Source organism: Sarcophilus harrisii, chromosome 3, assembly GCF_902635505.1.
Source record: "Sarcophilus harrisii chromosome 3, mSarHar1.11, whole genome shotgun sequence".
NCBI classification, from domain to species: domain Eukaryota; kingdom Metazoa; phylum Chordata; class Mammalia; order Dasyuromorphia; family Dasyuridae; genus Sarcophilus; species Sarcophilus harrisii.
In genome coordinates this window covers 60,388,422-60,399,942 of record NC_045428.1, presented here as the reverse complement: position 1 = coordinate 60,399,942, position 11,521 = coordinate 60,388,422, and the positions used below count along the sequence as shown (strand labels likewise).

Genomic DNA, 11,521 nt, shown 5'->3' with positions numbered 1-11,521 from the left:
AAGTGTTCCTCATGGAAACACCATAGCTGAGTAGAAAATTTGACTTTCAAATACAAGACACAAGAGAAGTATAAAAAGACATGTCTCTAGACATTGATTTGACTGAATTAATTCCTATAATAGAGCTTTGTGCCCAGTCCTGGAATTGAGAGACACGGTTAAGAGGTTCCCAATTATTTCTTGCCCTTTGAAAACTCAGAAAATCTCCTTTCAGGCTCTAAATAGCCATATATCACAAGTAAAACTTTGCATGTTTATATTTTATGCTTGCTATCCTGGATCTTTCTTACTATTGTTTGGACTTTATTAAATTAAACTAGGTTGAGGCTTGAACTTCCTACCAACTAGAATGGTTAGGATTAACTGTATCTTAGTTGCTTGCTATTTGGTGTTGGAATTGCTAATGAATTCATTAACTGAGTCAGACTTTCAGAGTAAACAATGTTCCCAACTTTGTCTATGTGAATTCAGGCTATGGTTCACTCCTCAATCCACATACAGAGAGACCACAAAGCAGGCTGCAATGACCACTACTTAACAGAATTCCCAGCAATCTTTTGGACAAGTTCTCTTCTTACAAAGCAACATTATCAAGACCTCGAATGAGTTCCAGAAGCTTTTCAACTTGACAGAAGTAGATTTTTCACAGAACAATGTCACAAATACGCTGGAAGTGGAGCTGGCAAATCTCACTCAGTTCACTAGCTTTGGTCTGGAGGAAAATCGGATCACAGAGATAAATGACTACTGTCTGCGGGACCTTAGCAACCTGCAAGAACTCTACATAAACTATAACCAGATCAGCAGTATTTTTACTAATGCCTTTCAGGGCTGAAGAATCTTCTGAAACTCTACCTCAATTCTAATAAAGTGAAAGTGATTGATGGTCACTGGTTTGATTCTATAGCTAAACTGAAAATTTTGATGATTAGGGAAAATCCAAGGATTGGCATATTTGATATGAATTTTAATTTCTTTTCAAATTGATGCAGGTTGGTTTTGGCAGAAATATATCTCACCAACATGCCAGGTACTGCTTTTGTGTACTTGGACAGTTTCAAGAGTTTCTTTTTATGGCCATAAATTGATCACTGTCCTGACTCAACCTGCATTTCAGAAAGTTACACACTTGAAATTCCTAGATTTCAACAAAAATCCAATTCACAAAATTCAAGAAGGGAACTTTGGTAATATACCAAGGTTAAAGGACTTGATGGAGAAATTGATATTAGTGAATCACTATGTCCTGGACCCTTTGCCTGAACTTACAAAACTTAAAGCCATGTATATTCCCAAGTCATCACCTTATATTCACCGTAATGAATTTCATAGTATCTCTGCACTTTAAAGACTGTTCTTCAACAGAACTGTCCTGAATGCTGGTTAGTAAAAGACGTTGGAATCTCTTACTATCTGTAATAACATTATCAATAATCTTCTGAGGTTCAACTGTGTCATTCACTGAGTTAATTCTAAGAAAACCAGGATGCAATTTGTGATTTTTTCTGTGATACCACCTGAATAAAGGGACAAAAGGCAAAGGAAGTTTTAATTTAATATGAATTCACTTTTAATTCAAGTTAACAGTGGCTCTTTATGATTTCTCATGAAACATTTCCAATCTCCAACCAAATATTGACATGATGATATTTCTAGAATGTTAAACCATGTAGAACCTGAGCCCAAAATGTACTGAGTCATATAGCTTAGAAATAAAATAACAGTGAAAACTCTTTTATACAAGTATAAGCTAATCAATGACTACATTTTAAAAATTACTAGTATACACATAGAATGTTCAGAGAGATACGCTTGTGTTTCTCAAAATATAGAAGGGAAAGATACATAAGTAGCTACAATAAGGGTCAAGGGAATCCTTTTGGATAGTACTTAGGTACTGAAAATCTATGGTGAACAGACAGATTCTCATTTCACATTTAGTTTCCTTGCAGGTTAATTTTGATGTCATGATTTCAAACTTAAAATGGCCATCTGTCACCATAAAAATCAATAACCCTCATATCACATACACTGCCAGGGACCCACTGCCAGGGTCCATGAATACAAAAATCAATAGATAGGTATAGATGTGTCAAATTGTATTCATGGACATCAAGTGAGACCCTGGAAGTGCTAGTACTTGTGCTAAACTTAATAATTCTGTTCTAACCACAGTGCTCAATAAATTATGCAAAATAGGTTGGGATTCCCTTTTGATTCCACCAATAGTCTGGCCCTCCCATACCCCCTTTTTTTTGAAGCTGTCAGTAAATAGTACTGTAGAGAAAAGGCTTTTTGAACAAAATACAGTACTCATTCCTATTTAAAAAATAAACACTAGAAAGCATAGAAATAAAGAGAGCTTTACTTAAAATAATACACAGTACTTATTTAAAACCATCAACAAGCATTATCTGTAATGAAGATAAGCTAAAAATCTTATTAATAAAATCATGAGTTAAGCAAGGGTGCCCATTATTAATATCATTACTCTATATTTTTCTGGAAATATGAACTATACCAATGAGACAAAAAAAAAGAATTTGAAGCAATTAAAATAGGCAATGAGAAAACTAAGCTAACATTCTTAGCAGATGACATGATTTTCTAGAAATGTCAGCAAGTTGAAGGAATTAGAATAAGCAATGCGGAAACTACGGTAACATTTTTTACAGATGATATGAAGAAACTAAGGTAAGATTATTTGCAGATAATTATAAAATCAGCTTAAAACATTTGAAATAATTAACAACTTCAGCAAAATTGCACAATGTAAAATAAATTCACATAAATCAATAAAGCAATTAGGATTAAGTGACTTGCCCAGAGTCACACAGCTAATGTGTTAAGTGTTTGAGGCCAGATTTGAACTCAGGTCTTCCTGAATCCAGGGCTGGTGCTCGATCCAATGAATTATCTAGCTGCCCAATTTTATTAAATATTACCAACAAAGTCCAGCAGGAAAAAACATAAAGAAAAATTCCATTTAAAATAACTTCAAACAATATAAAATATTTGGAAGACTACCTGCCAAGACAAACCTAGGAATTATATGAACACAATTATAGAACACTTCATACAAATAAAGTAATATCTAAACAATTAGGAAAGCATTGATTGTTCAAAGCAGGTTGAGCCAATATAGTAAAAAAGATAATTCTCCTTAATTAATTTAGTTATTCATTTTTGAAGAGGACCAATGATATCACACTATGATATCTTGACTTGAATATGAATTGGATTTAAGTAAAGCAGACTTGCATAGTCATCAGCCTCAAGAAAGTCAAGTGGCAAGACAAAAAACAAGATGACTGGAAATAGTCCTAGTTGCAGTTTATATGGTGTAGTAGATAAAGCACTGGACTTGGAATCAAAAAGAATCATCTTCCTGAGTTTAAATCTGACCTCTGTCAGGTCTGTGATACAGGGCAAGTCATTTAACTCTTTTCCTTAGTTACTCATTTGTAAAATGAGCTGGAGAAGGAAATGGAATATCATGCCCTGATCTTTGCAAAGAAAAGGTCAATCAGGTCATGATGAGCCAGAAATGATTGAACAAAATAATTGGAGAAACATTAAATACTCAAAAATAGGCTAAATCAGTATAAAAAAAAATATAATTCTAGAATACAAGCCATTCCCCAATTGATAAATTGCCAAACAACTTCAGATAAAGAAAATAAAGTCATTTCTAGTCATATAAAAATGTTCTAAATCAATACTGATTAGAAAAAAAAAAGTAAATTAAGACAACTCTAAGGTACCACTACCATCTCTCAGATTGGTTAAGATGACTAGAAAAGATAATGATAAATATTGGAAAGGGGGTGGGAAAACTGGGACACTAATACATTGTTGATAGAGTTGTGAATTGATTCAACCATTCTGGAACTATGCCCAAAGAGCTATGAAACTGCATATCTTTTGATCCAGCAATGTCTCTAATGGGTCTGTATTTCAAAGAAAATATAAAAAAGGGAAAAGAACACACATGTGCAAAAATGTTTGTAGCAGCCCTTTTTGTAGTGACAAAGAGTTGGAAAGCGAGTGGATGCCCATCAACTGGAGAATGGCTAAATTAGTTATGGTCGATGAATGTAATGGAATATTATTGTTCTATAAGAAATGATCAACAGGATGATTTTGGAGAGATCTGGAGAAACTTATATGAACTGATGCTAAGTGAATCGAGAGAACATTATTCATTGCAATGGATGATCAGTTCTGATGGACGTGACTCTCATCAACAATGAGGTGATTCAGGCCAGTTCCAATGGTCTTGTAATGAAGAAAGCCATTGTCACCCAGAGAGAGAACAGCGGAAACTGAATATGTACCACAACATAGTATTTTTACATTTTTGTTGTTGTTTATTTGTAATTTGTTTTCTTTCTCATTTTTTTTCCCTTTTTGACCTGATTTTTCTTGGGCAGCATGATATTTGTGGAAATATGTATAGAAGAATCCCTCGTGTGTAACATATATTGGATCACTTGCCCTCTAGGAAAGGGTGTGGGGGAAAGGGAGGGAAAAATTAGAACACAATGTTTTGTAAGGGTGAATGTTGAAAATCCTCCATGTATTTTGAAATTTAAAAGTTTTAATTTTAAAAAAATGATCAGCAGGATGATTTCAGAAAGGTTTGGAGAGACTTGCATGAATTGATGTTAAGTGATGTGAGTAGAACCAAGAGAACGTTGTACACAGCAACAACAAAGTTATATGATTATCAAATCTAATAGATATGGTTCTTTTCAGTAATGAGGTGATTCAGGCCAATTATAACAGATTTGTGATGGAGCGAGCCCTCTGCATTCAGAAAGAGGAATATGGGGACTGGGATTGAATGTGGATCACAACATAGTATTTTCACCTTTTTTTGTTGTTGTTTTTTCTTTCTCATTTTTCTTTCTGATTTGATTTTTCTTGTGCAAGATGATATATGTGGAAGTATGTTTACAAGAATTGTATGTATTTAACCTATATGAGATTGTGTGCTCTCTAGGGGATAGGGGAGGTGAAGGAAGGGAGAAAAATTTAAAACACAAGGTTTTGCAAGAGTGAATGTTGAAAACTATTTTTGCATGTGTTTTTAAAATGAAAAAATATTATTAAAAAGATAATTCTACCTAATTTTATTCAATTTAATACCAATCAGATTTTTAAAAATTGTAAAGCTAGAAAAAAATTATAACAAGATGAACTGAAAGAGCAAAAGTCGAAGAAAATGTGAAGGAAAGTCGCTTAGCAATACTAGATCTCAAAGTGTATTATATAGAGTAGTAATCATCAGAATTCTCTGGTATTGGCTAAAAAATAGAGTGCTGGATAAGCAGATAAATCATTAGATATACAGTACACATAGTAAATCACAATAGTAATCTAAATGTCTGACAAACCCAAAGATACAAGATTTGTGGACAAGAAATCGCTAGCTGACAAAATTGCTGCATAAACTGGAAAACATAAACTGGGGATAGGATAGCATTTCTCACTGTGCACCAACATAAGGTCAAAAAGAATAGATGATTTCAACATGAAGGATAATATCACAAGAAATTAGGAGAGTAAGGAATATTTTACCAGTCAGATTGAATCAAATTTATAAGTACATGAATCATTCTCTAGTTGATAGATGATCAGAGAATATAAACAGGAAGATTTCAAAATAAATCAAAACAATCTATAATCATATGAAAAATATTATAAAACACAATTGATTAAAGAAATGCAAACTAACACAAATCTGAGGTACTCCCTCTTACCTATCAGATTGGCTAATATGGCAATAAAGAAAAATGACAAATACTGAAAAGGATGTGAGAAAATAAGGACACTAATGCATTATTGGTGGAATAGTGAACTGATCCAACCATTCTGGAGAGTAATTTGGAAACTGCTGAAAGAGCTATATATGCATACTCTTTGATTCAGCAATAACTCCACTAGATATGATTTCCAAAGAGATTAAAGAAAAATGAAAAGAACATACTTATACATAAATAATAATTCTACTAGCCCTTGTTGTGTTGGCAAATAATTGAAAATTGAGGGGATACCCATTATTTTGGGAATGAATGAACAAATTGTGTTATATGACTGAGATGGGATACTCTTGTGCTACAAGAAATGTCAAGCAGGTTGTTCTCAGAAAAAACCTGTGTTAGGTCAATTCTCCAAGAGCCTCCACAGCTGTGGGTCATAACATCTGAAGGAGTCACAAGGCAGCATTTACTGACACAGGCATTGCAGACTGGGAATGAGACAAATTGGAAGCAGAGGGAAGAGGAGAGAGATCAGACAATGCAATGGTCTCTCAGTCAGAGAGGTCAGAGAACAGTAACTGCCTCTCAGTCTCTTTGTATCATCCTCTCACAAGAGGAGATCCATTCTGGGTTGGACCTCCAGCAGCCACTGTCAGATGACTCCCGTGTATTCCAACAAACCTGAAAAGACTCACATGAACTGATGCAAAAGTGAAATAAGCAGAACCAGGAGAACATTGTCCACAGTAAGAATATTATGTGATAATCAAATTAATAACCTTGCTATTCTCAGCAATACAGTGAGTCAAAGGAATTCTGAAAGATTTCTGATAAAAAAGACTATCTACTTCCAGAGAAAGAACTGGTGAAATCTGGATACACATTGAAACATTTTTTAAATGTATTAATTTTGTAGGTTTGGGGGGGTCTTCATTTTTTTTGCAAACATAGCTAAAAAGGAAATGCTTTGCATTATGCATATACATGTATAATCAATATTTATTGCTTGCCTGCTCAAAGATAGAGAAGGGAAAGGAGAGAGAGAAAAATTGGAACTCAATTTTTTTTTATGTGAATGTTAAAAAAAATTATGTAATTGAGAAAAATATTCTTTTTATTATATTTAGTAAAAAGTTTTAAAAGAAAAAGTGCATGGTTGAATAACAAAGTAAAATAAAAATAACAAAGGACTTTTCTAGAATTATAGCTATTTCCTCTCAAAAAAGTGTTTTGTTATTTTATGACATGATAGGCTATCATTAGTGACTGTGTTTCAGCAAAGTGCTTTCTTCTTAAGACTTCCTTAAAATTGTACTCTAATATGTCATCATGGTGAAAAAGAGACCTTAAACTCACTAAGGCTTTCCCAGTAGATCAAAAAACCTTACAGGTTGCACCAAATTAAAAACACTCTGTGTATAAGTTTGGTAAATATTTCACTGTGTCTATTGCATTGAATAAATCAGTTAAATTTATGGAAGCTCACCATCAAAAACACAGCAAGCCGATGATAAATTGGGGAAATGCCAGCAAGTACTATAAGCCAATAAGATAGTTTACTAAGTCAAAGCCCTTTTGTAACTTTGACTAGTTGAGGGAAGATGACTGGATGAAATCACTCATCATCAAATTCTTAGAGTATTTATCAAAAAAGGTCCTAGAATTTTTGGGGTCCTTCCATGGTTTCAATAGGGTTCTTCCAGAGACTTCTACAACTCCTGAGTTTCCTCTCTCTTACACACTGTCTGGAGGTCATATTCAAAGGGGAAAATTCCATTTAAAATATGGAAGTGGGCCCAGGGATCCTCATTTAAATGCAACAAGGGTCCTGAGCAAGAAGCACTTGGGAACCACTGTTTAAAAGGATGGTTCTTTTATGTTGTTTTTATGATATTGGTTATGTCTGTTTATTGTGCTGTCCCTTAAGGACTTAGATGTGGGTATTTAATTGTCACTATTGTATATGCTATCATTTTCTGTCTATGTGTTCATTGTCTTGATTTAATCATGGAATTGCTTGTTACATTTCCTGATAGAATAATAAAGCCGTTCCTCTCTCTCTTGGTGGAAATGTACTTTTCTCCTTGAGATGGAGACCCTTTATGTCCTTTGTAACTAATACTGGAACCCCCACTTGACATTTTATCCAAAAGTTATAGTCATATACCTACTAGATATACAAAAGGCCCTGATTTAGAGAATATATTTACTTGGTAATTCATTTTAAATGTTTCATCTTTGCTGTTACTACTTTTGGAAATCGTTCTCATTTGCTTACAGATTGACAATCTGAAGGACCAAACTCCAGGTCCCTATCCATGCATATCCATAACCAACTTGAGGCAAACAGAGCTTTGCCTTTGGACTCTGACATTGGAAAGGGACAAGTTGGAGGGTAGGTTGCTTGCTGCCTCTGAGCTCTCCATTAACCTCTACTGCTATCCAGGGCTTCTAACTGAACCTGGACAGCCAACTCCACAATATATCACTTTGATACTCCTTTTTCCAGGAGACTTCTTTCTCCCACTCTCCACAGAGAGAAGGGTGAAGCCTCCATTTGGTTCTCAGGATTTAATTATGCCTACAGTCAAATAATCCTTTGAGCTGCAATTATTTTTACTTCACATGAAAAAATCCATAATTATGGCCCTACAGGACATTTTCATAAAAGAACAATTTGGCCTTCAAATTGTACACAGAGTATAGAAAGAAACCAGGCATCCCTCTCTATGCTCTGTATCATGAGGTTCCTAGGGTGTAGACCAAAATCCCATGGCTTTTCCTAATAGAATACATTCATGGTTTATATCCTGCTAAGAGGCTTTTTTAAATAGAGGATTTGAGGGTATTAACCTGAGTTGCTGCCCTGTTTCTAGTACCATCTTATTGCTAAGGCAACAATGAATGTGTTATTTTTTACTTCAATCCTTAACAATTTGTTGTTTTTATTTTGTTTTGTTATTAGTGAGCATCAGAAACTAGCAAGGATTACTTGCCTTAATGCCTATGCAGAGCCTTCCAGTATTCAGACAGATCATATTATATGGTAAAATTCTCATGAAAAGAAATCTGAAAAAACTCATTAAAATATATATTAAACTATATGTTGTCAGACTACTCACATTATGATCTCCTATTGTATCCCTGTACTGTATAACATGAGCCATGGTGAATCATGAAGATAGAGAAATGGAAAGAGAGGAAAAGAAGGAACATAAAAGATAGTTTCCCTTTAAAATTCAATCTTCCCTAATATCAAGGAGCACAAAACTTTTTTTATGACAGACCTAAAGTGATCATAGTTATTCTTAGAATTAGAATATTTATCTGAAGGTCTCACCTTGTACGTACTTTCTCAATTTTTAGGTATATTATGTAAAATTATTTATCATAGTATTAACAGAATTAACAGCAATTCACTTGGAATTAATACCACTATGGGGGGGGGGGTTGAATCTACAGCTGTTATTGTTAGCTCTCTCCATTTTAAAATATTTTTGGGGAAATACTAAGTAAAGGCTTCTTATATTTTGTTAGAAAGTCAGTGAGGGAGAGAGTTGTGCTTGACTGAAAGGTGATGTGCCCACTTAGAATTTCCTTTTCCTTCAAGTTTCAGGCCAGGGATTGAATACTTTTAAAATCAGATAGCTTCTGCAAATTTAACTTGTTTTCTCCATCTCCTTCATAATCATAAAGCACCATAAAAATCTGAGTTTCAATTCAGAGGATTGTAGGAACCCAGAGAACTGAGAGTATTCTATCACAGAATTGCAGAAACTCAGAATTGGAAGACATCTCAGTGGTGATCAAGGCCAACTCGAGAATATTTTGAGTGCTCATGTAAATAGAGGTCAAAAACAAGAGATAGAAGTGAGAGAACTAGCAATCATATTGTCTATTTCAATAGCCACCAAAAAAAAGTAACTATGGTAAATTACACACTAAAATCATTCAACTTGCTTTTCTTAAACTCTATATGTACAGAGTTTAATACGGGACCTGGCAAATACTAAGCATTTAATAAATGTTTATTGATTGATTATCAAAAGGAGTGAGGAAGATGATAAGAAGAGAATAATAATATTGTTACCTTTACTAGGGATCAGTTATGAGAGTGGGCCCATCTAATCAGCTGTAATTCATAGTCTTCCTAATATGTTATTTCTTTCCATTTTATAAGTATTCTAATGCTATGAACCTAGTGTCCAGAAATGTCATTGATTAGGAAGTGGATAAAAAGATAAACTCAAAGCTGGGAAGTCTTTCCTCTGTCACATATTGATTGAATGACTCCGAGAAAATCACTAAATCTCTGTTAATGCTCTAAGAAACTCTTTAAGATTTTATGTTGTAGAGAAGGTGCCAACCTCCATTGATAAAGAGGGTTTCTAATGTCGGAGTTCCTTATGCCAATGAAGTCACAGGTCTGGTCCACTCAGTCAATCCCATAGGCCTTAGTCATATTAATCCTAATAGTGAGGTAGTACTATAGATCAAGATTCTCAAGCCCAAGGTCTCTAGATAATTTTCAGTCACTTCAGCTGTATTGCACCCCTTTGTAATGGAATTTACAAATCCTTGAAAAGAAAAACATTTAGACATCTGGAGAGTAAACAGATGAGCTGTTAGAAACTGAATTCAAAATTTGAAATTGAGACTTAAACCATAATAGTTCCTAGGGTTTCTGGGGCTAGAAATAGTTACTTATCTGAGAGGGGCTTGTTTCTATAGATTCTCTGTTGAAAGAGTTCTAAGATTTTAAGTCAGAGTACCTGAGTTTTAGGGGGTTTTATAACTATGGATGTGTAACTTTTCTGGGTTCAGTTTCCTCACCTATAAAATAGAGCATTGTACCAGATGATCTTTAAGATTTTTTTTTCCAGTTCAAACCTTGTGATCCATCTTCTAGTGCTATGATCCAACTTCTAGTGCAGTCCAAAGCTGACTCAAGTTGTTTAACTCTACTTAGAGAAATAATATTCAAATCAACATTACCATTAACAAAAATGTTTTGGTGATTTTCTCCTTTATATTTACAATCTCTGAATTCTCAGGCCAAAACACTCCTCCTATCCACCATGCCCTTATATGTAATTTTCTTGAAATCAAAAGCCAACTTGTCTTTTGTAATTGTATTCTGGTGCCTGAAACAGTACCTAGCACAAGTAAGGGTTTAATTGATGCTTTCATTTAGCCATTAGAATAATCCAGAGACTTAGTTTTCTTCAAGACTCTAGGAAATGTTGGATTGAGAAACTAAGTTTCTCTGTTGACAAGTCCTAGAGTTGCCTTAGTAATCACTTTGGTTTGTAAACAGATTGTGAGAGATTTATGAACACACTACATAACCTTACCGTAAGACAATGCTGCATCCAAAGTCCTGAACTTAGATTTGTATATTAACTTTTTCTAAAACCAGAAGTCCTTTCATTCCTTTAATTTTGAGATCCCCACAGAGGCATTCCTGTGATGTTAATAATGGCAGATAGTCCTATGCGGACCTTCACATTTGAAATACTTCTTAACTCCAATCTTATCATCCACCAACATCACCTCCTAATATTACCTAAAATTCTGAAAAATTTAACCAAGAAGGAAAAGACTGATAGATTTTTTTCCCCCGGAACTAGCAGAAATATTAATTGCCATTTGTCCCTTATTGATTGGCAATTGCTTAGACAAGCGTTAGTCTTTTTCAGCATTATGACCACTTTGGACATGAATTTGGATGAAACTGGATTGAACCTTTTAATACC

General features: G+C 34.2%; 1 pseudogene; it reads left to right on the top strand.

The window, feature by feature from the left end:
* Window positions 1-349: 349 nt before the first annotated feature.
* On the top strand, window positions 350-2,081 carry LOC100923341 (annotated as a pseudogene).
* The last annotated feature ends 9,440 nt before the right edge of the window (window positions 2,082-11,521 follow it).